The sequence below is a fragment of the Maylandia zebra genome, linkage group LG23, assembly GCF_041146795.1.
Source record: "Maylandia zebra isolate NMK-2024a linkage group LG23, Mzebra_GT3a, whole genome shotgun sequence".
NCBI lineage: Eukaryota > Metazoa > Chordata > Actinopteri > Cichliformes > Cichlidae > Maylandia > Maylandia zebra.
In genome coordinates, this window is record NC_135188.1 from 47,014,382 (window position 1) to 47,040,871 (window position 26,490).

General features: G+C 45.3%; 37 non-coding genes across 37 annotated transcripts; 18 read left to right on the plus strand and 19 right to left on the minus strand.

The window, feature by feature from the left end:
* Nucleotides 1-175: 175 nt before the first annotated feature.
* Nucleotides 176-294, minus strand: LOC143415344 (5S ribosomal RNA). Its single transcript, XR_013095982.1, has one exon. It is a non-coding gene; the product is annotated as a 5S ribosomal RNA (ribosomal RNA).
* A 360-nt stretch (nucleotides 295-654) lies between these two features.
* Nucleotides 655-773, plus strand: LOC143415304 (5S ribosomal RNA). Its single transcript, XR_013095942.1, has one exon. It is a non-coding gene; the product is annotated as a 5S ribosomal RNA (ribosomal RNA).
* Nucleotides 774-1,619: 846 nt separating this feature from the next.
* On the minus strand, nucleotides 1,620-1,738 carry LOC143415345 (5S ribosomal RNA). Its single transcript, XR_013095983.1, has one exon. It is a non-coding gene; the product is annotated as a 5S ribosomal RNA (ribosomal RNA).
* A 360-nt stretch (nucleotides 1,739-2,098) lies between these two features.
* LOC143415265 (5S ribosomal RNA) lies at nucleotides 2,099-2,217 on the plus strand. The gene has a single exon (XR_013095903.1). It is a non-coding gene; the product is annotated as a 5S ribosomal RNA (ribosomal RNA).
* An 846-nt stretch (nucleotides 2,218-3,063) lies between these two features.
* Nucleotides 3,064-3,182, minus strand: LOC143415346 (5S ribosomal RNA). Its single transcript, XR_013095984.1, has one exon. It is a non-coding gene; the product is annotated as a 5S ribosomal RNA (ribosomal RNA).
* A 360-nt stretch (nucleotides 3,183-3,542) lies between these two features.
* On the plus strand, nucleotides 3,543-3,661 carry LOC143415305 (5S ribosomal RNA). Its single transcript, XR_013095943.1, has one exon. It is a non-coding gene; the product is annotated as a 5S ribosomal RNA (ribosomal RNA).
* Nucleotides 3,662-4,486: 825 nt separating this feature from the next.
* LOC143415347 (5S ribosomal RNA) lies at nucleotides 4,487-4,605 on the minus strand. The gene has a single exon (XR_013095985.1). It is a non-coding gene; the product is annotated as a 5S ribosomal RNA (ribosomal RNA).
* Nucleotides 4,606-4,966: 361 nt separating this feature from the next.
* On the plus strand, nucleotides 4,967-5,085 carry LOC143415266 (5S ribosomal RNA). The gene has a single exon (XR_013095904.1). It is a non-coding gene; the product is annotated as a 5S ribosomal RNA (ribosomal RNA).
* An 846-nt stretch (nucleotides 5,086-5,931) lies between these two features.
* On the minus strand, nucleotides 5,932-6,050 carry LOC143415348 (5S ribosomal RNA). Its single transcript, XR_013095986.1, has one exon. It is a non-coding gene; the product is annotated as a 5S ribosomal RNA (ribosomal RNA).
* A 360-nt stretch (nucleotides 6,051-6,410) lies between these two features.
* Nucleotides 6,411-6,529, plus strand: LOC143415306 (5S ribosomal RNA). The gene has a single exon (XR_013095944.1). It is a non-coding gene; the product is annotated as a 5S ribosomal RNA (ribosomal RNA).
* Nucleotides 6,530-7,354: 825 nt separating this feature from the next.
* On the minus strand, nucleotides 7,355-7,473 carry LOC143415349 (5S ribosomal RNA). Its single transcript, XR_013095987.1, has one exon. It is a non-coding gene; the product is annotated as a 5S ribosomal RNA (ribosomal RNA).
* A 361-nt stretch (nucleotides 7,474-7,834) lies between these two features.
* On the plus strand, nucleotides 7,835-7,953 carry LOC143415267 (5S ribosomal RNA). The gene has a single exon (XR_013095905.1). It is a non-coding gene; the product is annotated as a 5S ribosomal RNA (ribosomal RNA).
* An 846-nt stretch (nucleotides 7,954-8,799) lies between these two features.
* On the minus strand, nucleotides 8,800-8,918 carry LOC143415351 (5S ribosomal RNA). The gene has a single exon (XR_013095989.1). It is a non-coding gene; the product is annotated as a 5S ribosomal RNA (ribosomal RNA).
* Nucleotides 8,919-9,278: 360 nt separating this feature from the next.
* LOC143415307 (5S ribosomal RNA) lies at nucleotides 9,279-9,397 on the plus strand. Its single transcript, XR_013095945.1, has one exon. It is a non-coding gene; the product is annotated as a 5S ribosomal RNA (ribosomal RNA).
* Nucleotides 9,398-10,243: 846 nt separating this feature from the next.
* LOC143415352 (5S ribosomal RNA) lies at nucleotides 10,244-10,362 on the minus strand. Its single transcript, XR_013095990.1, has one exon. It is a non-coding gene; the product is annotated as a 5S ribosomal RNA (ribosomal RNA).
* Nucleotides 10,363-10,722: 360 nt separating this feature from the next.
* LOC143415308 (5S ribosomal RNA) lies at nucleotides 10,723-10,841 on the plus strand. The gene has a single exon (XR_013095946.1). It is a non-coding gene; the product is annotated as a 5S ribosomal RNA (ribosomal RNA).
* An 846-nt stretch (nucleotides 10,842-11,687) lies between these two features.
* LOC143415353 (5S ribosomal RNA) lies at nucleotides 11,688-11,806 on the minus strand. Its single transcript, XR_013095991.1, has one exon. It is a non-coding gene; the product is annotated as a 5S ribosomal RNA (ribosomal RNA).
* Nucleotides 11,807-12,166: 360 nt separating this feature from the next.
* Nucleotides 12,167-12,285, plus strand: LOC143415268 (5S ribosomal RNA). The gene has a single exon (XR_013095906.1). It is a non-coding gene; the product is annotated as a 5S ribosomal RNA (ribosomal RNA).
* An 846-nt stretch (nucleotides 12,286-13,131) lies between these two features.
* Nucleotides 13,132-13,250, minus strand: LOC143415354 (5S ribosomal RNA). The gene has a single exon (XR_013095992.1). It is a non-coding gene; the product is annotated as a 5S ribosomal RNA (ribosomal RNA).
* A 360-nt stretch (nucleotides 13,251-13,610) lies between these two features.
* Nucleotides 13,611-13,729, plus strand: LOC143415309 (5S ribosomal RNA). The gene has a single exon (XR_013095947.1). It is a non-coding gene; the product is annotated as a 5S ribosomal RNA (ribosomal RNA).
* An 846-nt stretch (nucleotides 13,730-14,575) lies between these two features.
* Nucleotides 14,576-14,694, minus strand: LOC143415355 (5S ribosomal RNA). The gene has a single exon (XR_013095993.1). It is a non-coding gene; the product is annotated as a 5S ribosomal RNA (ribosomal RNA).
* A 360-nt stretch (nucleotides 14,695-15,054) lies between these two features.
* On the plus strand, nucleotides 15,055-15,173 carry LOC143415310 (5S ribosomal RNA). Its single transcript, XR_013095948.1, has one exon. It is a non-coding gene; the product is annotated as a 5S ribosomal RNA (ribosomal RNA).
* Nucleotides 15,174-15,998: 825 nt separating this feature from the next.
* On the minus strand, nucleotides 15,999-16,117 carry LOC143415356 (5S ribosomal RNA). Its single transcript, XR_013095994.1, has one exon. It is a non-coding gene; the product is annotated as a 5S ribosomal RNA (ribosomal RNA).
* Nucleotides 16,118-16,478: 361 nt separating this feature from the next.
* Nucleotides 16,479-16,597, plus strand: LOC143415270 (5S ribosomal RNA). The gene has a single exon (XR_013095908.1). It is a non-coding gene; the product is annotated as a 5S ribosomal RNA (ribosomal RNA).
* An 846-nt stretch (nucleotides 16,598-17,443) lies between these two features.
* LOC143415357 (5S ribosomal RNA) lies at nucleotides 17,444-17,562 on the minus strand. Its single transcript, XR_013095995.1, has one exon. It is a non-coding gene; the product is annotated as a 5S ribosomal RNA (ribosomal RNA).
* Nucleotides 17,563-17,922: 360 nt separating this feature from the next.
* On the plus strand, nucleotides 17,923-18,041 carry LOC143415311 (5S ribosomal RNA). The gene has a single exon (XR_013095949.1). It is a non-coding gene; the product is annotated as a 5S ribosomal RNA (ribosomal RNA).
* An 846-nt stretch (nucleotides 18,042-18,887) lies between these two features.
* LOC143415358 (5S ribosomal RNA) lies at nucleotides 18,888-19,006 on the minus strand. The gene has a single exon (XR_013095996.1). It is a non-coding gene; the product is annotated as a 5S ribosomal RNA (ribosomal RNA).
* A 360-nt stretch (nucleotides 19,007-19,366) lies between these two features.
* Nucleotides 19,367-19,485, plus strand: LOC143415313 (5S ribosomal RNA). Its single transcript, XR_013095951.1, has one exon. It is a non-coding gene; the product is annotated as a 5S ribosomal RNA (ribosomal RNA).
* An 846-nt stretch (nucleotides 19,486-20,331) lies between these two features.
* Nucleotides 20,332-20,450, minus strand: LOC143415359 (5S ribosomal RNA). The gene has a single exon (XR_013095997.1). It is a non-coding gene; the product is annotated as a 5S ribosomal RNA (ribosomal RNA).
* Nucleotides 20,451-20,810: 360 nt separating this feature from the next.
* LOC143415271 (5S ribosomal RNA) lies at nucleotides 20,811-20,929 on the plus strand. Its single transcript, XR_013095909.1, has one exon. It is a non-coding gene; the product is annotated as a 5S ribosomal RNA (ribosomal RNA).
* Nucleotides 20,930-21,775: 846 nt separating this feature from the next.
* On the minus strand, nucleotides 21,776-21,894 carry LOC143415360 (5S ribosomal RNA). The gene has a single exon (XR_013095998.1). It is a non-coding gene; the product is annotated as a 5S ribosomal RNA (ribosomal RNA).
* Nucleotides 21,895-22,254: 360 nt separating this feature from the next.
* On the plus strand, nucleotides 22,255-22,373 carry LOC143415314 (5S ribosomal RNA). The gene has a single exon (XR_013095952.1). It is a non-coding gene; the product is annotated as a 5S ribosomal RNA (ribosomal RNA).
* Nucleotides 22,374-23,219: 846 nt separating this feature from the next.
* Nucleotides 23,220-23,338, minus strand: LOC143415362 (5S ribosomal RNA). Its single transcript, XR_013096000.1, has one exon. It is a non-coding gene; the product is annotated as a 5S ribosomal RNA (ribosomal RNA).
* A 360-nt stretch (nucleotides 23,339-23,698) lies between these two features.
* LOC143415272 (5S ribosomal RNA) lies at nucleotides 23,699-23,817 on the plus strand. The gene has a single exon (XR_013095910.1). It is a non-coding gene; the product is annotated as a 5S ribosomal RNA (ribosomal RNA).
* Nucleotides 23,818-24,663: 846 nt separating this feature from the next.
* Nucleotides 24,664-24,782, minus strand: LOC143415363 (5S ribosomal RNA). Its single transcript, XR_013096001.1, has one exon. It is a non-coding gene; the product is annotated as a 5S ribosomal RNA (ribosomal RNA).
* Nucleotides 24,783-25,142: 360 nt separating this feature from the next.
* LOC143415315 (5S ribosomal RNA) lies at nucleotides 25,143-25,261 on the plus strand. Its single transcript, XR_013095953.1, has one exon. It is a non-coding gene; the product is annotated as a 5S ribosomal RNA (ribosomal RNA).
* Nucleotides 25,262-26,086: 825 nt separating this feature from the next.
* LOC143415364 (5S ribosomal RNA) lies at nucleotides 26,087-26,205 on the minus strand. The gene has a single exon (XR_013096002.1). It is a non-coding gene; the product is annotated as a 5S ribosomal RNA (ribosomal RNA).
* Nucleotides 26,206-26,490: the final 285 nt, after the last annotated feature.

Here is a 26,490-nt window from a genome sequence, read left to right on the forward strand (position 1 = left end):
TGTACATTTACAGAATAAATAAGTTTGTGTATTTCCTAAATATTTGGTTGTTGTTGTTTTTTTGTTTTGCACAAAAGCGAAATGCAATGAGGAGCGTTGTCATGAAGCTTTTCCTGAAGCTGCCTCCACTGAGTGAGCAGCGGCGCCCTCTGCAGTTTGTGTGTGGAAGTGCAAAAGCTTACAGCACCTGGTATTCCCAGGCGGTCTCCCATCCAAGTACTGACCAGGCCCGACCCTGCTTAGCTTCCGAGATCAGACGAGATCGGGCGTGTTCAGGGTGGTATGGCCGTAAGCGAGAGAAGCCGGCTATAAAAGACCTTTTATACTTGGCAAATGTCACGCACTTTAAAATATAGTATTGTGCTAAGCTTCACATGTTACAGGGAAAACATGCAAACCTTTTTTGCGAACTGCAGCTTCAACGCTGAGCTGCAAAAATGCTTTTCCCGCGGTAACGTCACCATAATAACACATGTTCGTTTCTCACAGCACAGTGTTAAAGTGACACAGAGCACACAGTGTGTTAGGACCATTTGGAAGTGCAACATTTTTGTGCTTTGGACAATTCAACTTATATACAGGACATTAAAAAAACGTAAGCATGACTGTGTCATCACAGCATGTATAAAGAGGCTGTTTGTGAAGCAGTCTCTCGCTTACGGCCACGCCACCCTTAACGCGCCCGATCTCGTCTGATCTCGGAAGCCAAGCTGGGTCGGGCCTGGTCAGTACTTGGATGGGAGACCGCCTGGGAATACCAGGTGCCGTAAGCTTTTGCACTTCAACACACAAATGACAGTTTAAATGTTGAAACGGATGTGAGGCACTCTTTAAGCTCATTTTCCAATAGGATGGTTAGTGAGTCTTGCGCAAAGAGCTCTTCCGCTCATGTAGTAATGTCAAATTCTTCAAGCGTTACATCAATATCTCTCTACATGCACAGAGCACCGGTAGATGTTTTTGTGCAAAGACTCACAATTGTTTATGACGTGAATATTGCAGCATTAAGTATGCATTATAACTGTGTTGTCATGTGCAGCTATTAAAAAAAGTAGAAACTAATCAATATGCTTCACTCTAAATTGTTTTTTAAATCCCAATAAATGGGTTACAGTATCTACATGAACCCCGTTGTCGAGGAAGCCTCTCACTTACGGCCATACCAGCCTGTTCTCATCTGATCTCTGAAGCTAAGCAGGGGCGGTCCTGCATAGTAGCGTCACCTTCACCTTGCTCCGTGTTAGAAACTCCATGATATCGTGTTCCCTGCTCAGGGTAGCACACTGATGCGCATTTATTCAGTACTCTTCGGGACCGCAGTCGGCAGCCAATAAGAGTTCAAACTGGTTGCACATGGGTGTCAGGTTGACACTGCGCCCGCTGCAAACTACAAGGTTAACAAGTTCCTCCCGACTGAGGCCAGACGGACTAGCCACAGAGATTTTGTACATTTACAGAATAAATAAGTTTGTGTATTTCCTAAATATTTGGTTGTTGTTGTTTTTTTGTTTTGCACAAAAGCGAAATGCAATGAGGAGCGTTGTCATGAAGCTTTTCCTGAAGCTGCCTCCACTGAGTGAGCAGCGGCGCCCTCTGCAGTTTGTGTGTGGAAGTGCAAAAGCTTACAGCACCTGGTATTCCCAGGCGGTCTCCCATCCAAGTACTGACCAGGCCCGACCCTGCTTAGCTTCCGAGATCAGACGAGATCGGGCGTGTTCAGGGTGGTATGGCCGTAAGCGAGAGAAGCCGGCTATAAAAGACCTTTTATACTTGGCAAATGTCACGCACTTTAAAATATAGTATTGTGCTAAGCTTCACATGTTACAGGGAAAACATGCAAACCTTTTTTGCGAACTGCAGCTTCAACGCTGAGCTGCAAAAATGCTTTTCCCGCGGTAACGTCACCATAATAACACATGTTCGTTTCTCACAGCACAGTGTTAAAGTGACACAGAGCACACAGTGTGTTAGGACCATTTGGAAGTGCAACATTTTTGTGCTTTGGACAATTCAACTTATATACAGGACATTAAAAAAACGTAAGCATGACTGTGTCATCACAGCATGTATAAAGAGGCTGTTTGTGAAGCAGTCCCTCGCTTACGGCCACGCCACCCTGAACACTCCCGATCTCGTCTGATCTCGGAAGCCAAGCTGGGTCGGGCCTGGTCAGTACTTGGATGGGAGACCGCCTGGGAATACCAGGTGCCGTAAGCTTTTGCACTTCAACACACAAATGACAGTTTAAATGTTGAAACGGATGTGAGGCACTCTTTAAGCTCATTTTCCAATAGGATGGTTAGTGAGTCTTGCGCAAAGAGCTCTTCCGCTCATGTAGTAATGTCAAATTCTTCAAGCGTTACATCAATATCTCTCTACATGCACAGAGCACCGGTAGATGTTTTTGTGCAAAGACTCACAATTGTTTATGACGTGAATATTGCAGCATTAAGTATGCATTATAACTGTGTTGTCATGTGCAGCTATTAAAAAAAGTAGAAACTAATCAATATGCTTCACTCTAAATTGTTTTTTAAATCCCAATAAATGGGTTACAGTATCTACATGAACCCCGTTGTCGAGGAAGCCTCTCACTTACGGCCATACCAGCCTGTTCTCATCTGATCTCTGAAGCTAAGCAGGGGCGGTCCTGCATAGTAGCGTCACCTTCACCTTGCTCCGTGTTAGAAACTCCATGATATCGTGTTCCCTGCTCAGGGTAGCACACTGATGCGCATTTATTCAGTACTCTTCGGGACCGCAGTCGGCAGCCAATAAGAGTTCAAACTGGTTGCACATGGGTGTCAGGTTGACACTGCGCCCGCTGCAAACTACAAGGTTAACAAGTTCCTCTCGACTGAGGCCAGACGGACTAGCCACAGAGATTTTGTACATTTACAGAATAAATAAGTTTGTGTATTTCCTAAATATTTGGTTGTTGTTGTTTTTTTGTTTTGCACAAAAGCGAAATGCAATGAGGAGCGTTGTCATGAAGCTTTTCCTGAAGCTGCCTCCACTGAGTGAGCAGCGGCGCCCTCTGCAGTTTGTGTGTGGAAGTGCAAAAGCTTACAGCACCTGGTATTCCCAGGCGGTCTCCCATCCAAGTACTGACCAGGCCCGACCCTGCTTAGCTTCCGAGATCAGACGAGATCGGGCGTGTTCAGGGTGGTATGGCCGTAAGCGAGAGAAGCCGGCTATAAAAGACCTTTTATACTTGGCAAATGTCACGCACTTTAAAATATAGTATTGTGCTAAGCTTCACATGTTACAGGGAAAACATGCAAACCTTTTTTGCGAACTGCAGCTTCAACGCTGAGCTGCAAAAATGCTTTTCCCGCGGTAACGTCACCATAATAACACATGTTCGTTTCTCACAGCACAGTGTTAAAGTGACACAGAGCACACAGTGTGTTAGGACCATTTGGAAGTGCAACATTTTTGTGCTTTGGACAATTCAACTTATATACAGGACATTAAAAAAACGTAAGCATGACTGTGTCATCACAGCATGTATAAAGAGGCTGTTTGTGAAGCAGTCCCTCGCTTACGGCCACGCCACCCTTAACGCGCCCGATCTCGTCTGATCTCGGAAGCCAAGCTGGGTCGGGCCTGGTCAGTACTTGGATGGGAGACCGCCTGGGAATACCAGGTGCCGTAAGCTTTTGCACTTCAACACACAAATGACAGTTTAAATGTTGAAACGGATGTGAGGCACTCTTTAAGCTCATTTTCCAATAGGATGGTTAGTGAGTCTTGCGCAAAGAGCTCTTCCGCTCATGTAGTAATGTCAAATTCTTCAAGCGTTACATCAATATCTCTCTACATGCACAGAGCACCTGTAGATGTTTTTGTGCAAAGACTCACAATTGTTTATGACGTGAATATTGCTGCATTAAGTATGCATTATAACTGTGTTGTCATGTGCAGCTATTAAAAAAAGTAGAAACTAATCAATATGCTTCACTCTAAATTGGGTTACAGTATCTACATGAACCCCGTTGTCGAGGAAGCCTCTCACTTACGGCCATACCAGCCTGTTCTCATCTGATCTCTGAAGCTAAGCAGGGGCGGTCCTGCATAGTAGCGTCACCTTCACCTTGCTCCGTGTTAGAAACTCCATGATATCGTGTTCCCTGCTCAGGGTAGCACACTGATGCGCATTTATTCAGTACTCTTCGGGACCGCAGTCGGCAGCCAATAAGAGTTCAAACTGGTTGCACATGGGTGTCAGGTTGACACTGCGCCCGCTGCAAACTACAAGGTTAACAAGTTCCTCCCGACTGAGGCCAGACGGACTAGCCACAGAGATTTTGTACATTTACAGAATAAATAAGTTTGTGTATTTCCTAAATATTTGGTTGTTGTTGTTTTTTTGTTTTGCACAAAAGCGAAATGCAATGAGGAGCGTTGTCATGAAGCTTTTCCTGAAGCTGCCTCCACTGAGTGAGCAGCGGCGCCCTCTGCAGTTTGTGTGTGGAAGTGCAAAAGCTTACAGCACCTGGTATTCCCAGGCGGTCTCCCATCCAAGTACTGACCAGGCCCGACCCTGCTTAGCTTCCGAGATCAGACGAGATCGGGCGTGTTCAGGGTGGTATGGCCGTAAGCGAGAGAAGCCGGCTATAAAAGACCTTTTATACTTGGCAAATGTCACGCACTTTAAAATATAGTATTGTGCTAAGCTTCACATGTTACAGGGAAAACATGCAAACCTTTTTTGCGAACTGCAGCTTCAACGCTGAGCTGCAAAAATGCTTTTCCCGCGGTAACGTCACCATAATAACACATGTTCGTTTCTCACAGCACAGTGTTAAAGTGACACAGAGCACACAGTGTGTTAGGACCATTTGGAAGTGCAACATTTTTGTGCTTTGGACAATTCAACTTATATACAGGACATTAAAAAAAACGTAAGCATGACTGTGTCATCACAGCATGTATAAAGAGGCTGTTTGTGAAGCAGTCCCTCGCTTACGGCCACGCCACCCTGAACACTCCCGATCTCGTCTGATCTCGGAAGCCAAGCTGGGTCGGGCCTGGTCAGTACTTGGATGGGAGACCGCCTGGGAATACCAGGTGCCGTAAGCTTTTGCACTTCAACACACAAATGACAGTTTAAATGTTGAAACGGATGTGAGGCACTCTTTAAGCTCATTTTCCAATAGGATGGTTAGTGAGTCTTGCGCAAAGAGCTCTTCCGCTCATGTAGTAATGTCAAATTCTTCAAGCGTTACATCAATATCTCTCTACATGCACAGAGCACCGGTAGATGTTTTTGTGCAAAGACTCACAATTGTTTATGACGTGAATATTGCAGCATTAAGTATGCATTATAACTGTGTTGTCATGTGCAGCTATTAAAAAAAGTAGAAACTAATCAATATGCTTCACTCTAAATTGTTTTTTAAATCCCAATAAATGGGTTACAGTATCTACATGAACCCCGTTGTCGAGGAAGCCTCTCACTTACGGCCATACCAGCCTGTTCTCATCTGATCTCTGAAGCTAAGCAGGGGCGGTCCTGCATAGTAGCGTCACCTTCACCTTGCTCCGTGTTAGAAACTCCATGATATCGTGTTCCCTGCTCAGGGTAGCACACTGATGCGCATTTATTCAGTACTCTTCGGGACCGCAGTCGGCAGCCAATAAGAGTTCAAACTGGTTGCACATGGGTGTCAGGTTGACACTGCGCCCGCTGCAAACTACAAGGTTAACAAGTTCCTCTCGACTGAGGCCAGACGGACTAGCCACAGAGATTTTGTACATTTACAGAATAAATAAGTTTGTGTATTTCCTAAATATTTGGTTGTTGTTGTTTTTTTGTTTTGCACAAAAGCGAAATGCAATGAGGAGCGTTGTCATGAAGCTTTTCCTGAAGCTGCCTCCACTGAGTGAGCAGCGGCGCCCTCTGCAGTTTGTGTGTGGAAGTGCAAAAGCTTACAGCACCTGGTATTCCCAGGCGGTCTCCCATCCAAGTACTGACCAGGCCCGACCCTGCTTAGCTTCCGAGATCAGACGAGATCGGGCGTGTTCAGGGTGGTATGGCCGTAAGCGAGAGAAGCCGGCTATAAAAGACCTTTTATACTTGGCAAATGTCACGCACTTTAAAATATAGTATTGTGCTAAGCTTCACATGTTACAGGGAAAACATGCAAACCTTTTTTGCGAACTGCAGCTTCAACGCTGAGCTGCAAAAATGCTTTTCCCGCGGTAACGTCACCATAATAACACATGTTCGTTTCTCACAGCACAGTGTTAAAGTGACACAGAGCACACAGTGTGTTAGGACCATTTGGAAGTGCAACATTTTTGTGCTTTGGACAATTCAACTTATATACAGGACATTAAAAAAACGTAAGCATGACTGTGTCATCACAGCATGTATAAAGAGGCTGTTTGTGAAGCAGTCCCTCGCTTACGGCCACGCCACCCTTAACGCGCCCGATCTCGTCTGATCTCGGAAGCCAAGCTGGGTCGGGCCTGGTCAGTACTTGGATGGGAGACCGCCTGGGAATACCAGGTGCCGTAAGCTTTTGCACTTCAACACACAAATGACAGTTTAAATGTTGAAACGGATGTGAGGCACTCTTTAAGCTCATTTTCCAATAGGATGGTTAGTGAGTCTTGCGCAAAGAGCTCTTCCGCTCATGTAGTAATGTCAAATTCTTCAAGCGTTACATCAATATCTCTCTACATGCACAGAGCACCTGTAGATGTTTTTGTGCAAAGACTCACAATTGTTTATGACGTGAATATTGCTGCATTAAGTATGCATTATAACTGTGTTGTCATGTGCAGCTATTAAAAAAAGTAGAAACTAATCAATATGCTTCACTCTAAATTGGGTTACAGTATCTACATGAACCCCGTTGTCGAGGAAGCCTCTCACTTACGGCCATACCAGCCTGTTCTCATCTGATCTCTGAAGCTAAGCAGGGGCGGTCCTGCATAGTAGCGTCACCTTCACCTTGCTCCGTGTTAGAAACTCCATGATATCGTGTTCCCTGCTCAGGGTAGCACACTGATGCGCATTTATTCAGTACTCTTCGGGACCGCAGTCGGCAGCCAATAAGAGTTCAAACTGGTTGCACATGGGTGTCAGGTTGACACTGCGCCCGCTGCAAACTACAAGGTTAACAAGTTCCTCCCGACTGAGGCCAGACGGACTAGCCACAGAGATTTTGTACATTTACAGAATAAATAAGTTTGTGTATTTCCTAAATATTTGGTTGTTGTTGTTTTTTTGTTTTGCACAAAAGCGAAATGCAATGAGGAGCGTTGTCATGAAGCTTTTCCTGAAGCTGCCTCCACTGAGTGAGCAGCGGCGCCCTCTGCAGTTTGTGTGTGGAAGTGCAAAAGCTTACAGCACCTGGTATTCCCAGGCGGTCTCCCATCCAAGTACTGACCAGGCCCGACCCTGCTTAGCTTCCGAGATCAGACGAGATCGGGCGTGTTCAGGGTGGTATGGCCGTAAGCGAGAGAAGCCGGCTATAAAAGACCTTTTATACTTGGCAAATGTCACGCACTTTAAAATATAGTATTGTGCTAAGCTTCACATGTTACAGGGAAAACATGCAAACCTTTTTTGCGAACTGCAGCTTCAACGCTGAGCTGCAAAAATGCTTTTCCCGCGGTAACGTCACCATAATAACACATGTTCGTTTCTCACAGCACAGTGTTAAAGTGACACAGAGCACACAGTGTGTTAGGACCATTTGGAAGTGCAACATTTTTGTGCTTTGGACAATTCAACTTATATACAGGACATTAAAAAAAACGTAAGCATGACTGTGTCATCACAGCATGTATAAAGAGGCTGTTTGTGAAGCAGTCCCTCGCTTACGGCCACGCCACCCTGAACACTCCCGATCTCGTCTGATCTCGGAAGCCAAGCTGGGTCGGGCCTGGTCAGTACTTGGATGGGAGACCGCCTGGGAATACCAGGTGCCGTAAGCTTTTGCACTTCAACACACAAATGACAGTTTAAATGTTGAAACGGATGTGAGGCACTCTTTAAGCTCATTTTCCAATAGGATGGTTAGTGAGTCTTGCGCAAAGAGCTCTTCCGCTCATGTAGTAATGTCAAATTCTTCAAGCGTTACATCAATATCTCTCTACATGCACAGAGCACCGGTAGATGTTTTTGTGCAAAGACTCACAATTGTTTATGACGTGAATATTGCAGCATTAAGTATGCATTATAACTGTGTTGTCATGTGCAGCTATTAAAAAAAGTAGAAACTAATCAATATGCTTCACTCTAAATTGTTTTTTAAATCCCAATAAATGGGTTACAGTATCTACATGAACCCCGTTGTCGAGGAAGCCTCTCACTTACGGCCATACCAGCCTGTTCTCATCTGATCTCTGAAGCTAAGCAGGGGCGGTCCTGCATAGTAGCGTCACCTTCACCTTGCTCCGTGTTAGAAACTCCATGATATCGTGTTCCCTGCTCAGGGTAGCACACTGATGCGCATTTATTCAGTACTCTTCGGGACCGCAGTCGGCAGCCAATAAGAGTTCAAACTGGTTGCACATGGGTGTCAGGTTGACACTGCGCCCGCTGCAAACTACAAGGTTAACAAGTTCCTCTCGACTGAGGCCAGACGGACTAGCCACAGAGATTTTGTACATTTACAGAATAAATAAGTTTGTGTATTTCCTAAATATTTGGTTGTTGTTGTTTTTTTGTTTTGCACAAAAGCGAAATGCAATGAGGAGCGTTGTCATGAAGCTTTTCCTGAAGCTGCCTCCACTGAGTGAGCAGCGGCGCCCTCTGCAGTTTGTGTGTGGAAGTGCAAAAGCTTACAGCACCTGGTATTCCCAGGCGGTCTCCCATCCAAGTACTGACCAGGCCCGACCCTGCTTAGCTTCCGAGATCAGACGAGATCGGGCGTGTTCAGGGTGGTATGGCCGTAAGCGAGAGAAGCCGGCTATAAAAGACCTTTTATACTTGGCAAATGTCACGCACTTTAAAATATAGTATTGTGCTAAGCTTCACATGTTACAGGGAAAACATGCAAACCTTTTTTGCGAACTGCAGCTTCAACGCTGAGCTGCAAAAATGCTTTTCCCGCGGTAACGTCACCATAATAACACATGTTCGTTTCTCACAGCACAGTGTTAAAGTGACACAGAGCACACAGTGTGTTAGGACCATTTGGAAGTGCAACATTTTTGTGCTTTGGACAATTCAACTTATATACAGGACATTAAAAAAACGTAAGCATGACTGTGTCATCACAGCATGTATAAAGAGGCTGTTTGTGAAGCAGTCCCTCGCTTACGGCCACGCCACCCTTAACGCGCCCGATCTCGTCTGATCTCGGAAGCCAAGCTGGGTCGGGCCTGGTCAGTACTTGGATGGGAGACCGCCTGGGAATACCAGGTGCCGTAAGCTTTTGCACTTCAACACACAAATGACAGTTTAAATGTTGAAACGGATGTGAGGCACTCTTTAAGCTCATTTTCCAATAGGATGGTTAGTGAGTCTTGCGCAAAGAGCTCTTCCGCTCATGTAGTAATGTCAAATTCTTCAAGCGTTACATCAATATCTCTCTACATGCACAGAGCACCTGTAGATGTTTTTGTGCAAAGACTCACAATTGTTTATGACGTGAATATTGCAGCATTAAGTATGCATTATAACTGTGTTGTCATGTGCAGCTATTAAAAAAAGTAGAAACTAATCAATATGCTTCACTCTAAATTGTTTTTTAAATCCCAATAAATGGGTTACAGTATCTACACGAACCCCGTTGTCGAGGAAGCCTCTCACTTACGGCCATACCAGCCTGTTCTCATCTGATCTCTGAAGCTAAGCAGGGGCGGTCCTGCATAGTAGCGTCACCTTCACCTTGCTCCGTGTTAGAAACTCCATGATATCGTGTTCCCTGCTCAGGGTAGCACACTGATGCGCATTTATTCAGTACTCTTCGGGACCGCAGTCGGCAGCCAATAAGAGTTCAAGCTGGTTGCACATGGGTGTCAGGTTGACACTGCGCCCGCTGCAAACTACAAGGTTAACAAGTTCCTCTCGACTGAGGCCAGACGGACTAGCCACAGAGATTTTGTACATTTACAGAATAAATAAGTTTGTGTATTTCCTAAATATTTGGTTGTTGTTGTTTTTTTGTTTTGCACAAAAGCGAAATGCAATGAGGAGCGTTGTCATGAAGCTTTTCCTGAAGCTGCCTCCACTGAGTGAGCAGCGGCGCCCTCTGCAGTTTGTGTGTGGAAGTGCAAAAGCTTACAGCACCTGGTATTCCCAGGCGGTCTCCCATCCAAGTACTGACCAGGCCCGACCCTGCTTAGCTTCCGAGATCAGACGAGATCGGGCGTGTTCAGGGTGGTATGGCCGTAAGCGAGAGAAGCCGGCTATAAAAGACCTTTTATACTTGGCAAATGTCACGCACTTTAAAATATAGTATTGTGCTAAGCTTCACATGTTACAGGGAAAACATGCAAACCTTTTTTGCGAACTGCAGCTTCAACGCTGAGCTGCAAAAATGCTTTTCCCGCGGTAACGTCACCATAATAACACATGTTCGTTTCTCACAGCACAGTGTTAAAGTGACACAGAGCACACAGTGTGTTAGGACCATTTGGAAGTGCAACATTTTTGTGCTTTGGACAATTCAACTTATATACAGGACATTAAAAAAACGTAAGCATGACTGTGTCATCACAGCATGTATAAAGAGGCTGTTTGTGAAGCAGTCTCTCGCTTACGGCCACGCCACCCTTAACGCGCCCGATCTCGTCTGATCTCGGAAGCCAAGCTGGGTCGGGCCTGGTCAGTACTTGGATGGGAGACCGCCTGGGAATACCAGGTGCCGTAAGCTTTTGCACTTCAACACACAAATGACAGTTTAAATGTTGAAACGGATGTGAGGCACTCTTTAAGCTCATTTTCCAATAGGATGGTTAGTGAGTCTTGCGCAAAGAGCTCTTCCGCTCATGTAGTAATGTCAAATTCTTCAAGCGTTACATCAATATCTCTCTACATGCACAGAGCACCGGTAGATGTTTTTGTGCAAAGACTCACAATTGTTTATGACGTGAATATTGCAGCATTAAGTATGCATTATAACTGTGTTGTCATGTGCAGCTATTAAAAAAAGTAGAAACTAATCAATATGCTTCACTCTAAATTGTTTTTTAAATCCCAATAAATGGGTTACAGTATCTACATGAACCCCGTTGTCGAGGAAGCCTCTCACTTACGGCCATACCAGCCTGTTCTCATCTGATCTCTGAAGCTAAGCAGGGGCGGTCCTGCATAGTAGCGTCACCTTCACCTTGCTCCGTGTTAGAAACTCCATGATATCGTGTTCCCTGCTCAGGGTAGCACACTGATGCGCATTTATTCAGTACTCTTCGGGACCGCAGTCGGCAGCCAATAAGAGTTCAAACTGGTTGCACATGGGTGTCAGGTTGACACTGCGCCCGCTGCAAACTACAAGGTTAACAAGTTCCTCCCGACTGAGGCCAGACGGACTAGCCACAGAGATTTTGTACATTTACAGAATAAATAAGTTTGTGTATTTCCTAAATATTTGGTTGTTGTTGTTTTTTTGTTTTGCACAAAAGCGAAATGCAATGAGGAGCGTTGTCATGAAGCTTTTCCTGAAGCTGCCTCCACTGAGTGAGCAGCGGCGCCCTCTGCAGTTTGTGTGTGGAAGTGCAAAAGCTTACAGCACCTGGTATTCCCAGGCGGTCTCCCATCCAAGTACTGACCAGGCCCGACCCTGCTTAGCTTCCGAGATCAGACGAGATCGGGCGTGTTCAGGGTGGTATGGCCGTAAGCGAGAGAAGCCGGCTATAAAAGACCTTTTATACTTGGCAAATGTCACGCACTTTAAAATATAGTATTGTGCTAAGCTTCACATGTTACAGGGAAAACATGCAAACCTTTTTTGCGAACTGCAGCTTCAACGCTGAGCTGCAAAAATGCTTTTCCCGCGGTAACGTCACCATAATAACACATGTTCGTTTCTCACAGCACAGTGTTAAAGTGACACAGAGCACACAGTGTGTTAGGACCATTTGGAAGTGCAACATTTTTGTGCTTTGGACAATTCAACTTATATACAGGACATTAAAAAAACGTAAGCATGACTGTGTCATCACAGCATGTATAAAGAGGCTGTTTGTGAAGCAGTCCCTCGCTTACGGCCACGCCACCCTGAACACTCCCGATCTCGTCTGATCTCGGAAGCCAAGCTGGGTCGGGCCTGGTCAGTACTTGGATGGGAGACCGCCTGGGAATACCAGGTGCCGTAAGCTTTTGCACTTCAACACACAAATGACAGTTTAAATGTTGAAACGGATGTGAGGCACTCTTTAAGCTCATTTTCCAATAGGATGGTTAGTGAGTCTTGCGCAAAGAGCTCTTCCGCTCATGTAGTAATGTCAAATTCTTCAAGCGTTACATCAATATCTCTCTACATGCACAGAGCACCGGTAGATGTTTTTGTGCAAAGACTCACAATTGTTTATGACGTGAATATTGCAGCATTAAGTATGCATTATAACTGTGTTGTCATGTGCAGCTATTAAAAAAAGTAGAAACTAATCAATATGCTTCACTCTAAATTGTTTTTTAAATCCCAATAAATGGGTTACAGTATCTACATGAACCCCGTTGTCGAGGAAGCCTCTCACTTACGGCCATACCAGCCTGTTCTCATCTGATCTCTGAAGCTAAGCAGGGGCGGTCCTGCATAGTAGCGTCACCTTCACCTTGCTCCGTGTTAGAAACTCCATGATATCGTGTTCCCTGCTCAGGGTAGCACACTGATGCGCATTTATTCAGTACTCTTCGGGACCGCAGTCGGCAGCCAATAAGAGTTCAAACTGGTTGCACATGGGTGTCAGGTTGACACTGCGCCCGCTGCAAACTACAAGGTTAACAAGTTCCTCTCGACTGAGGCCAGACGGACTAGCCACAGAGATTTTGTACATTTACAGAATAAATAAGTTTGTGTATTTCCTAAATATTTGGTTGTTGTTGTTTTTTTGTTTTGCACAAAAGCGAAATGCAATGAGGAGCGTTGTCATGAAGCTTTTCCTGAAGCTGCCTCCACTGAGTGAGCAGCGGCGCCCTCTGCAGTTTGTGTGTGGAAGTGCAAAAGCTTACAGCACCTGGTATTCCCAGGCGGTCTCCCATCCAAGTACTGACCAGGCCCGACCCTGCTTAGCTTCCGAGATCAGACGAGATCGGGCGTGTTCAGGGTGGTATGGCCGTAAGCGAGAGAAGCCGGCTATAAAAGACCTTTTATACTTGGCAAATGTCACGCACTTTAAAATATAGTATTGTGCTAAGCTTCACATGTTACAGGGAAAACATGCAAACCTTTTTTGCGAACTGCAGCTTCAACGCTGAGCTGCAAAAATGCTTTTCCCGCGGTAACGTCACCATAATAACACATGTTCGTTTCTCACAGCACAGTGTTAAAGTGACACAGAGCACACAGTGTGTTAGGACCATTTGGAAGTGCAACATTTTTGTGCTTTGGACAATTCAACTTATATACAGGACATTAAAAAAACGTAAGCATGACTGTGTCATCACAGCATGTATAAAGAGGCTGTTTGTGAAGCAGTCCCTCGCTTACGGCCACGCCACCCTTAACGCGCCCGATCTCGTCTGATCTCGGAAGCCAAGCTGGGTCGGGCCTGGTCAGTACTTGGATGGGAGACCGCCTGGGAATACCAGGTGCCGTAAGCTTTTGCACTTCAACACACAAATGACAGTTTAAATGTTGAAACGGATGTGAGGCACTCTTTAAGCTCATTTTCCAATAGGATGGTTAGTGAGTCTTGCGCAAAGAGCTCTTCCGCTCATGTAGTAATGTCAAATTCTTCAAGCGTTACATCAATATCTCTCTACATGCACAGAGCACCTGTAGATGTTTTTGTGCAAAGACTCACAATTGTTTATGACGTGAATATTGCAGCATTAAGTATGCATTATAACTGTGTTGTCATGTGCAGCTATTAAAAAAAGTAGAAACTAATCAATATGCTTCACTCTAAATTGTTTTTTAAATCCCAATAAATGGGTTACAGTATCTACATGAACCCCGTTGTCGAGGAAGCCTCTCACTTACGGCCATACCAGCCTGTTCTCATCTGATCTCTGAAGCTAAGCAGGGGCGGTCCTGCATAGTAGCGTCACCTTCACCTTGCTCCGTGTTAGAAACTCCATGATATCGTGTTCCCTGCTCAGGGTAGCACACTGATGCGCATTTATTCAGTACTCTTCGGGACCGCAGTCGGCAGCCAATAAGAGTTCAAACTGGTTGCACATGGGTGTCAGGTTGACACTGCGCCCGCTGCAAACTACAAGGTTAACAAGTTCCTCTCGACTGAGGCCAGACGGACTAGCCACAGAGATTTTGTACATTTACAGAATAAATAAGTTTGTGTATTTCCTAAATATTTGGTTGTTGTTGTTTTTTTGTTTTGCACAAAAGCGAAATGCAATGAGGAGCGTTGTCATGAAGCTTTTCCTGAAGCTGCCTCCACTGAGTGAGCAGCGGCGCCCTCTGCAGTTTGTGTGTGGAAGTGCAAAAGCTTACAGCACCTGGTATTCCCAGGCGGTCTCCCATCCAAGTACTGACCAGGCCCGACCCTGCTTAGCTTCCGAGATCAGACGAGATCGGGCGTGTTCAGGGTGGTATGGCCGTAAGCGAGAGAAGCCGGCTATAAAAGACCTTTTATACTTGGCAAATGTCACGCACTTTAAAATATAGTATTGTGCTAAGCTTCACATGTTACAGGGAAAACATGCAAACCTTTTTTGCGAACTGCAGCTTCAACGCTGAGCTGCAAAAATGCTTTTCCCGCGGTAACGTCACCATAATAACACATGTTCGTTTCTCACAGCACAGTGTTAAAGTGACACAGAGCACACAGTGTGTTAGGACCATTTGGAAGTGCAACATTTTTGTGCTTTGGACAATTCAACTTATATACAGGACATTAAAAAAACGTAAGCATGACTGTGTCATCACAGCATGTATAAAGAGGCTGTTTGTGAAGCAGTCCCTCGCTTACGGCCACGCCACCCTTAACGCGCCCGATCTCGTCTGATCTCGGAAGCCAAGCTGGGTCGGGCCTGGTCAGTACTTGGATGGGAGACCGCCTGGGAATACCAGGTGCCGTAAGCTTTTGCACTTCAACACACAAATGACAGTTTAAATGTTGAAACGGATGTGAGGCACTCTTTAAGCTCATTTTCCAATAGGATGGTTAGTGAGTCTTGCGCAAAGAGCTCTTCCGCTCATGTAGTAATGTCAAATTCTTCAAGCGTTACATCAATATCTCTCTACATGCACAGAGCACCTGTAGATGTTTTTGTGCAAAGACTCACAATTGTTTATGACGTGAATATTGCTGCATTAAGTATGCATTATAACTGTGTTGTCATGTGCAGCTATTAAAAAAAGTAGAAACTAATCAATATGCTTCACTCTAAATTGGGTTACAGTATCTACATGAACCCCGTTGTCGAGGAAGCCTCTCACTTACGGCCATACCAGCCTGTTCTCATCTGATCTCTGAAGCTAAGCAGGGGCGGTCCTGCATAGTAGCGTCACCTTCACCTTGCTCCGTGTTAGAAACTCCATGATATCGTGTTCCCTGCTCAGGGTAGCACACTGATGCGCATTTATTCAGTACTCTTCGGGACCGCAGTCGGCAGCCAATAAGAGTTCAAACTGGTTGCACATGGGTGTCAGGTTGACACTGCGCCCGCTGCAAACTACAAGGTTAACAAGTTCCTCCCGACTGAGGCCAGACGGACTAGCCACAGAGATTTTGTACATTTACAGAATAAATAAGTTTGTGTATTTCCTAAATATTTGGTTGTTGTTGTTTTTTTGTTTTGCACAAAAGCGAAATGCAATGAGGAGCGTTGTCATGAAGCTTTTCCTGAAGCTGCCTCCACTGAGTGAGCAGCGGCGCCCTCTGCAGTTTGTGTGTGGAAGTGCAAAAGCTTACAGCACCTGGTATTCCCAGGCGGTCTCCCATCCAAGTACTGACCAGGCCCGACCCTGCTTAGCTTCCGAGATCAGACGAGATCGGGCGTGTTCAGGGTGGTATGGCCGTAAGCGAGAGAAGCCGGCTATAAAAGACCTTTTATACTTGGCAAATGTCACGCACTTTAAAATATAGTATTGTGCTAAGCTTCACATGTTACAGGGAAAACATGCAAACCTTTTTTGCGAACTGCAGCTTCAACGCTGAGCTGCAAAAATGCTTTTCCCGCGGTAACGTCACCATAATAACACATGTTCGTTTCTCACAGCACAGTGTTAAAGTGACACAGAGCACACAGTGTGTTAGGACCATTTGGAAGTGCAACATTTTTGTGCTTTGGACAATTCAACTTATATACAGGACATTAAAAAAAACGTAAGCATGACTGTGTCATCACAGCATGTATAAAGAGGCTGTTTGTGAAGCAGTCCCTCGCTTACGGCCACGCCACCCTGAACACTCCCGATCTCGTCTGATCTCGGAAGCCAAGCTGGGTCGGGCCTGGTCAGTACTTGGATGGGAGACCGCCTGGGAATACCAGGTGCCGTAAGCTTTTGCACTTCAACACACAAATGACAGTTTAAATGTTGAAACGGATGTGAGGCACTCTTTAAGCTCATTTTCCAATAGGATGGTTAGTGAGTCTTGCGCAAAGAGCTCTTCCGCTCATGTAGTAATGTCAAATTCTTCAAGCGTTACATCAATATCTCTCTACATGCACAGAGCACCGGTAGATGTTTTTGTGCAAAGACTCACAATTGTTTATGACGTGAATATTGCAGCATTAAGTATGCATTATAACTGTGTTGTCATGTGCAGCTATTAAAAAAAGTAGAAACTAATCAATATGCTTCACTCTAAATTGTTTTTTAAATCCCAATAAATGGGTTACAGTATCTACATGAACCCCGTTGTCGAGGAAGCCTCTCACTTACGGCCATACCAGCCTGTTCTCATCTGATCTCTGAAGCTAAGCAGGGGCGGTCCTGCATAGTAGCGTCACCTTCACCTTGCTCCGTGTTAGAAACTCCATGATATCGTGTTCCCTGCTCAGGGTAGCACACTGATGCGCATTTATTCAGTACTCTTCGGGACCGCAGTCGGCAGCCAATAAGAGTTCAAACTGGTTGCACATGGGTGTCAGGTTGACACTGCGCCCGCTGCAAACTACAAGGTTAACAAGTTCCTCTCGACTGAGGCCAGACGGACTAGCCACAGAGATTTTGTACATTTACAGAATAAATAAGTTTGTGTATTTCCTAAATATTTGGTTGTTGTTGTTTTTTTGTTTTGCACAAAAGCGAAATGCAATGAGGAGCGTTGTCATGAAGCTTTTCCTGAAGCTGCCTCCACTGAGTGAGCAGCGGCGCCCTCTGCAGTTTGTGTGTGGAAGTGCAAAAGCTTACAGCACCTGGTATTCCCAGGCGGTCTCCCATCCAAGTACTGACCAGGCCCGACCCTGCTTAGCTTCCGAGATCAGACGAGATCGGGCGTGTTCAGGGTGGTATGGCCGTAAGCGAGAGAAGCCGGCTATAAAAGACCTTTTATACTTGGCAAATGTCACGCACTTTAAAATATAGTATTGTGCTAAGCTTCACATGTTACAGGGAAAACATGCAAACCTTTTTTGCGAACTGCAGCTTCAACGCTGAGCTGCAAAAATGCTTTTCCCGCGGTAACGTCACCATAATAACACATGTTCGTTTCTCACAGCACAGTGTTAAAGTGACACAGAGCACACAGTGTGTTAGGACCATTTGGAAGTGCAACATTTTTGTGCTTTGGACAATTCAACTTATATACAGGACATTAAAAAAACGTAAGCATGACTGTGTCATCACAGCATGTATAAAGAGGCTGTTTGTGAAGCAGTCCCTCGCTTACGGCCACGCCACCCTTAACGCGCCCGATCTCGTCTGATCTCGGAAGCCAAGCTGGGTCGGGCCTGGTCAGTACTTGGATGGGAGACCGCCTGGGAATACCAGGTGCCGTAAGCTTTTGCACTTCAACACACAAATGACAGTTTAAATGTTGAAACGGATGTGAGGCACTCTTTAAGCTCATTTTCCAATAGGATGGTTAGTGAGTCTTGCGCAAAGAGCTCTTCCGCTCATGTAGTAATGTCAAATTCTTCAAGCGTTACATCAATATCTCTCTACATGCACAGAGCACCTGTAGATGTTTTTGTGCAAAGACTCACAATTGTTTATGACGTGAATATTGCAGCATTAAGTATGCATTATAACTGTGTTGTCATGTGCAGCTATTAAAAAAAGTAGAAACTAATCAATATGCTTCACTCTAAATTGTTTTTTAAATCCCAATAAATGGGTTACAGTATCTACACGAACCCCGTTGTCGAGGAAGCCTCTCACTTACGGCCATACCAGCCTGTTCTCATCTGATCTCTGAAGCTAAGCAGGGGCGGTCCTGCATAGTAGCGTCACCTTCACCTTGCTCCGTGTTAGAAACTCCATGATATCGTGTTCCCTGCTCAGGGTAGCACACTGATGCGCATTTATTCAGTACTCTTCGGGACCGCAGTCGGCAGCCAATAAGAGTTCAAACTGGTTGCACATGGGTGTCAGGTTGACACTGCGCCCGCTGCAAACTACAAGGTTAACAAGTTCCTCTCGACTGAGGCCAGACGGACTAGCCACAGAGATTTTGTACATTTACAGAATAAATAAGTTTGTGTATTTCCTAAATATTTGGTTGTTGTTGTTTTTTTGTTTTGCACAAAAGCGAAATGCAATGAGGAGCGTTGTCATGAAGCTTTTCCTGAAGCTGCCTCCACTGAGTGAGCAGCGGCGCCCTCTGCAGTTTGTGTGTGGAAGTGCAAAAGCTTACAGCACCTGGTATTCCCAGGCGGTCTCCCATCCAAGTACTGACCAGGCCCGACCCTGCTTAGCTTCCGAGATCAGACGAGATCGGGCGTGTTCAGGGTGGTATGGCCGTAAGCGAGAGAAGCCGGCTATAAAAGACCTTTTATACTTGGCAAATGTCACGCACTTTAAAATATAGTATTGTGCTAAGCTTCACATGTTACAGGGAAAACATGCAAACCTTTTTTGCGAACTGCAGCTTCAACGCTGAGCTGCAAAAATGCTTTTCCCGCGGTAACGTCACCATAATAACACATGTTCGTTTCTCACAGCACAGTGTTAAAGTGACACAGAGCACACAGTGTGTTAGGACCATTTGGAAGTGCAACATTTTTGTGCTTTGGACAATTCAACTTATATACAGGACATTAAAAAAACGTAAGCATGACTGTGTCATCACAGCATGTATAAAGAGGCTGTTTGTGAAGCAGTCTCTCGCTTACGGCCACGCCACCCTTAACGCGCCCGATCTCGTCTGATCTCGGAAGCCAAGCTGGGTCGGGCCTGGTCAGTACTTGGATGGGAGACCGCCTGGGAATACCAGGTGCCGTAAGCTTTTGCACTTCAACACACAAATGACAGTTTAAATGTTGAAACGGATGTGAGGCACTCTTTAAGCTCATTTTCCAATAGGATGGTTAGTGAGTCTTGCGCAAAGAGCTCTTCCGCTCATGTAGTAATGTCAAATTCTTCAAGCGTTACATCAATATCTCTCTACATGCACAGAGCACCGGTAGATGTTTTTGTGCAAAGACTCACAATTGTTTATGACGTGAATATTGCAGCATTAAGTATGCATTATAACTGTGTTGTCATGTGCAGCTATTAAAAAAAGTAGAAACTAATCAATATGCTTCACTCTAAATTGTTTTTTAAATCCCAATAAATGGGTTACAGTATCTACATGAACCCCGTTGTCGAGGAAGCCTCTCACTTACGGCCATACCAGCCTGTTCTCATCTGATCTCTGAAGCTAAGCAGGGGCGGTCCTGCATAGTAGCGTCACCTTCACCTTGCTCCGTGTTAGAAACTCCATGATATCGTGTTCCCTGCTCAGGGTAGCACACTGATGCGCATTTATTCAGTACTCTTCGGGACCGCAGTCGGCAGCCAATAAGAGTTCAAACTGGTTGCACATGGGTGTCAGGTTGACACTGCGCCCGCTGCAAACTACAAGGTTAACAAGTTCCTCTCGACTGAGGCCAGACGGACTAGCCACAGAGATTTTGTACATTTACAGAATAAATAAGTTTGTGTATTTCCTAAATATTTGGTTGTTGTTGTTTTTTTGTTTTGCACAAAAGCGAAATGCAATGAGGAGCGTTGTCATGAAGCTTTTCCTGAAGCTGCCTCCACTGAGTGAGCAGCGGCGCCCTCTGCAGTTTGTGTGTGGAAGTGCAAAAGCTTACAGCACCTGGTATTCCCAGGCGGTCTCCCATCCAAGTACTGACCAGGCCCGACCCTGCTTAGCTTCCGAGATCAGACGAGATCGGGCGTGTTCAGGGTGGTATGGCCGTAAGCGAGAGAAGCCGGCTATAAAAGACCTTTTATACTTGGCAAATGTCACGCACTTTAAAATATAGTATTGTGCTAAGCTTCACATGTTACAGGGAAAACATGCAAACCTTTTTTGCGAACTGCAGCTTCAACGCTGAGCTGCAAAAATGCTTTTCCCGCGGTAACGTCACCATAATAACACATGTTCGTTTCTCACAGCACAGTGTTAAAGTGACACAGAGCACACAGTGTGTTAGGACCATTTGGAAGTGCAACATTTTTGTGCTTTGGACAATTCAACTTATATACAGGACATTAAAAAAACGTAAGCATGACTGTGTCATCACAGCATGTATAAAGAGGCTGTTTGTGAAGCAGTCCCTCGCTTACGGCCACGCCACCCTGAACACTCCCGATCTCGTCTGATCTCGGAAGCCAAGCTGGGTCGGGCCTGGTCAGTACTTGGATGGGAGACCGCCTGGGAATACCAGGTGCCGTAAGCTTTTGCACTTCAACACACAAATGACAGTTTAAATGTTGAAACGGATGTGAGGCACTCTTTAAGCTCATTTTCCAATAGGATGGTTAGTGAGTCTTGCGCAAAGAGCTCTTCCGCTTATGTAGTAATGTCAAATTCTTCAAGCGTTACATCAATATCTCTCTACATGCACAGAGCACCTGTAGATGTTTTTGTGCAAAGACTCACAATTGTTTATGACGTGAATATTGCAGCATTAAGTATGCATTATAACTGTGTTGTCATGTGCAGCTATTAAAAAAAGTAGAAACTAATCAATATGCTTCACTCTAAATTGTTTTTTAAATCCCAATAAATGGGTTACAGTATCTACATGAACCCCGTTGTCGAGGAAGCCTCTCACTTACGGCCATACCAGCCTGTTCTCATCTGATCTCTGAAGCTAAGCAGGGGCGGTCCTGCATAGTAGCGTCACCTTCACCTTGCTCCGTGTTAGAAACTCCATGATATCGTGTTCCCTGCTCAGGGTAGCACACTGATGCGCATTTATTCAGTACTCTTCGGGACCGCAGTCGGCAGCCAATAAGAGTTCAAACTGGTTGCACATGGGTGTCAGGTTGACACTGCGCCCGCTGCAAACTACAAGGTTAACAAGTTCCTCTCGACTGAGGCCAGACGGACTAGCCACAGAGATTTTGTACATTTACAGAATAAATAAGTTTGTGTATTTCCTAAATATTTGGTTGTTGTTGTTTTTTTGTTTTGCACAAAAGCGAAATGCAATGAGGAGCGTTGTCATGAAGCTTTTCCTGAAGCTGCCTCCACTGAGTGAGCAGCGGCGCCCTCTGCAGTTTGTGTGTGGAAGTGCAAAAGCTTACAGCACCTGGTATTCCCAGGCGGTCTCCCATCCAAGTACTGACCAGGCCCGACCCTGCTTAGCTTCCGAGATCAGACGAGATCGGGCGTGTTCAGGGTGGTATGGCCGTAAGCGAGAGAAGCCGGCTATAAAAGACCTTTTATACTTGGCAAATGTCACGCACTTTAAAATATAGTATTGTGCTAAGCTTCACATGTTACAGGGAAAACATGCAAACCTTTTTTGCGAACTGCAGCTTCAACGCTGAGCTGCAAAAATGCTTTTCCCGCGGTAACGTCACCATAATAACACATGTTCGTTTCTCACAGCACAGTGTTAAAGTGACACAGAGCACACAGTGTGTTAGGACCATTTGGAAGTGCAACATTTTTGTGCTTTGGACAATTCAACTTATATACAGGACATTAAAAAAACGTAAGCATGACTGTGTCATCACAGCATGTATAAAGAGGCTGTTTGTGAAGCAGTCTCTCGCTTACGGCCACGCCACCCTTAACGCGCCCGATCTCGTCTGATCTCGGAAGCCAAGCTGGGTCGGGCCTGGTCAGTACTTGGATGGGAGACCGCCTGGGAATACCAGGTGCCGTAAGCTTTTGCACTTCAACACACAAATGACAGTTTAAATGTTGAAACGGATGTGAGGCACTCTTTAAGCTCATTTTCCAATAGGATGGTTAGTGAGTCTTGCGCAAAGAGCTCTTCCGCTCATGTAGTAATGTCAAATTCTTCAAGCGTTACATCAATATCTCTCTACATGCACAGAGCACCGGTAGATGTTTTTGTGCAAAGACTCACAATTGTTTATGACGTGAATATTGCAGCATTAAGTATGCATTATAACTGTGTTGTCATGTGCAGCTATTAAAAAAAGTAGAAACTAATCAATATGCTTCACTCTAAATTGTTTTTTAAATCCCAATAAATGGGTTACAGTATCTACATGAACCCCGTTGTCGAGGAAGCCTCTCACTTACGGCCATACCAGCCTGTTCTCATCTGATCTCTGAAGCTAAGCAGGGGCGGTCCTGCATAGTAGCGTCACCTTCACCTTGCTCCGTGTTAGAAACTCCATGATATCGTGTTCCCTGCTCAGGGTAGCACACTGATGCGCATTTATTCAGTACTCTTCGGGACCGCAGTCGGCAGCCAATAAGAGTTCAAACTGGTTGCACATGGGTGTCAGGTTGACACTGCGCCCGCTGCAAACTACAAGGTTAACAAGTTCCTCTCGACTGAGGCCAGACGGACTAGCCACAGAGATTTTGTACATTTACAGAATAAATAAGTTTGTGTATTTCCTAAATATTTGGTTGTTGTTGTTTTTTTGTTTTGCACAAAAGCGAAATGCAATGAGGAGCGTTGTCATGAAGCTTTTCCTGAAGCTGCCTCCACTGAGTGAGCAGCGGCGCCCTCTGCAGTTTGTGTGTGGAAGTGCAAAAGCTTACAGCACCTGGTATTCCCAGGCGGTCTCCCATCCAAGTACTGACCAGGCCCGACCCTGCTTAGCTTCCGAGATCAGACGAGATCGGGCGTGTTCAGGGTGGTATGGCCGTAAGCGAGAGAAGCCGGCTATAAAAGACCTTTTATACTTGGCAAATGTCACGCACTTTAAAATATAGTATTGTGCTAAGCTTCACATGTTACAGGGAAAACATGCAAACCTTTTTTGCGAACTGCAGCTTCAACGCTGAGCTGCAAAAATGCTTTTCCCGCGGTAACGTCACCATAATAACACATGTTCGTTTCTCACAGCACAGTGTTAAAGTGACACAGAGCACACAGTGTGTTAGGACCATTTGGAAGTGCAACATTTTTGTGCTTTGGACAATTCAACTTATATACAGGACATTAAAAAAACGTAAGCATGACTGTGTCATCACAGCATGTATAAAGAGGCTGTTTGTGAAGCAGTCCCTCGCTTACGGCCACGCCACCCTGAACACTCCCGATCTCGTCTGATCTCGGAAGCCAAGCTGGGTCGGGCCTGGTCAGTACTTGGATGGGAGACCGCCTGGGAATACCAGGTGCCGTAAGCTTTTGCACTTCAACACACAAATGACAGTTTAAATGTTGAAACGGATGTGAGGCACTCTTTAAGCTCATTTTCCAATAGGATGGTTAGTGAGTCTTGCGCAAAGAGCTCTTCCGCTTATGTAGTAATGTCAAATTCTTCAAGCGTTACATCAATATCTCTCTACATGCACAGAGCACCTGTAGAAGTTTTTGTGCAAAGACTCACAATTGTTTATGACGTGAATATTGCAGCATTAAGTATGCATTATAACTGTGTTGTCATGTGCAGCTATTAAAAAAAGTAGAAACTAATCAATATGCTTCACTCTAAATTGTTTTTTAAATCCCAATAAATGGGTTACAGTATCTACATGAACCCCGTTGTCGAGGAAGCCTCTCACTTACGGCCATACCAGCCTGTTCTCATCTGATCTCTGAAGCTAAGCAGGGGCGGTCCTGCATAGTAGCGTCACCTTCACCTTGCTCCGTGTTAGAAACTCCATGATATCGTGTTCCCTGCTCAGGGTAGCACACTGATGCGCATTTATTCAGTACTCTTCGGGACCGCAGTCGGCAGCCAATAAGAGTTCAAACTGGTTGCACATGGGTGTCAGGTTGACACTGCGCCCGCTGCAAACTACAAGGTTAACAAGTTCCTCTCGACTGAGGCCAGACGGACTAGCCACAGAGATTTTGTACATTTACAGAATAAATAAGTTTGTGTATTTCCTAAATATTTGGTTGTTGTTGTTTTTTTGTTTTGCACAAAAGCGAAATGCAATGAGGAGCGTTGTCATGAAGCTTTTCCTGAAGCTGCCTCCACTGAGTGAGCAGCGGCGCCCTCTGCAGTTTGTGTGTGGAAGTGCAAAAGCTTACAGCACCTGGTATTCCCAGGCGGTCTCCCATCCAAGTACTGACCAGGCCCGACCCTGCTTAGCTTCCGAGATCAGACGAGATCGGGCGTGTTCAGGGTGGTATGGCCGTAAGCGAGAGAAGCCGGCTATAAAAGACCTTTTATACTTGGCAAATGTCACGCACTTTAAAATATAGTATTGTGCTAAGCTTCACATGTTACAGGGAAAACATGCAAACCTTTTTTGCGAACTGCAGCTTCAACGCTGAGCTGCAAAAATGCTTTTCCCGCGGTAACGTCACCATAATAACACATGTTCGTTTCTCACAGCACAGTGTTAAAGTGACACAGAGCACACAGTGTGTTAGGACCATTTGGAAGTGCAACATTTTTGTGCTTTGGACAATTCAACTTATATACAGGACATTAAAAAAACGTAAGCATGACTGTGTCATCACAGCATGTATAAAGAGGCTGTTTGTGAAGCAGTCCCTCGCTTACGGCCACGCCACCCTTAACGCGCCCGATCTCGTCTGATCTCGGAAGCCAAGCTGGGTCGGGCCTGGTCAGTACTTGGATGGGAGACCGCCTGGGAATACCAGGTGCCGTAAGCTTTTGCACTTCAACACACAAATGACAGTTTAAATGTTGAAACGGATGTGAGGCACTCTTTAAGCTCATTTTCCAATAGGATGGTTAGTGAGTCTTGCGCAAAGAGCTCTTCCGCTCATGTAGTAATGTCAAATTCTTCAAGCGTTACATCAATATCTCTCTACATGCACAGAGCACCTGTAGATGTTTTTGTGCAAAGACTCACAATTGTTTATGACGTGAATATTGCTGCATTAAGTATGCATTATAACTGTGTTGTCATGTGCAGCTATTAAAAAAAGTAGAAACTAATCAATATGCTTCACTCTAAATTGGGTTACAGTATCTACATGAACCCCGTTGTCGAGGAAGCCTCTCACTTACGGCCATACCAGCCTGTTCTCATCTGATCTCTGAAGCTAAGCAGGGGCGGTCCTGCATAGTAGCGTCACCTTCACCTTGCTCCGTGTTAGAAACTCCATGATATCGTGTTCCCTGCTCAGGGTAGCACACTGATGCGCATTTATTCAGTACTCTTCGGGACCGCAGTCGGCAGCCAATAAGAGTTCAAACTGGTTGCACATGGGTGTCAGGTTGACACTGCGCCCGCTGCAAACTACAAGGTTAACAAGTTCCTCCCGACTGAGGCCAGACGGACTAGCCACAGAGATTTTGTACATTTACAGAATAAATAAGTTTGTGTATTTCCTAAATATTTGGTTGTTGTTGTTTTTTTGTTTTGCACAAAAGCGAAATGCAATGAGGAGCGTTGTCATGAAGCTTTTCCTGAAGCTGCCTCCACTGAGTGAGCAGCGGCGCCCTCTGCAGTTTGTGTGTGGAAGTGCAAAAGCTTACAGCACCTGGTATTCCCAGGCGGTCTCCCATCCAAGTACTGACCAGGCCCGACCCTGCTTAGCTTCCGAGATCAGACGAGATCGGGCGTGTTCAGGGTGGTATGGCCGTAAGCGAGAGAAGCCGGCTATAAAAGACCTTTTATACTTGGCAAATGTCACGCACTTTAAAATATAGTATTGTGCTAAGCTTCACATGTTACAGGGAAAACATGCAAACCTTTTTTGCGAACTGCAGCTTCAACGCTGAGCTGCAAAAATGCTTTTCCCGCGGTAACGTCACCATAATAACACATGTTCGTTTCTCACAGCACAGTGTTAAAGTGACACAGAGCACACAGTGTGTTAGGACCATTTGGAAGTGCAACATTTTTGTGCTTTGGACAATTCAACTTATATAC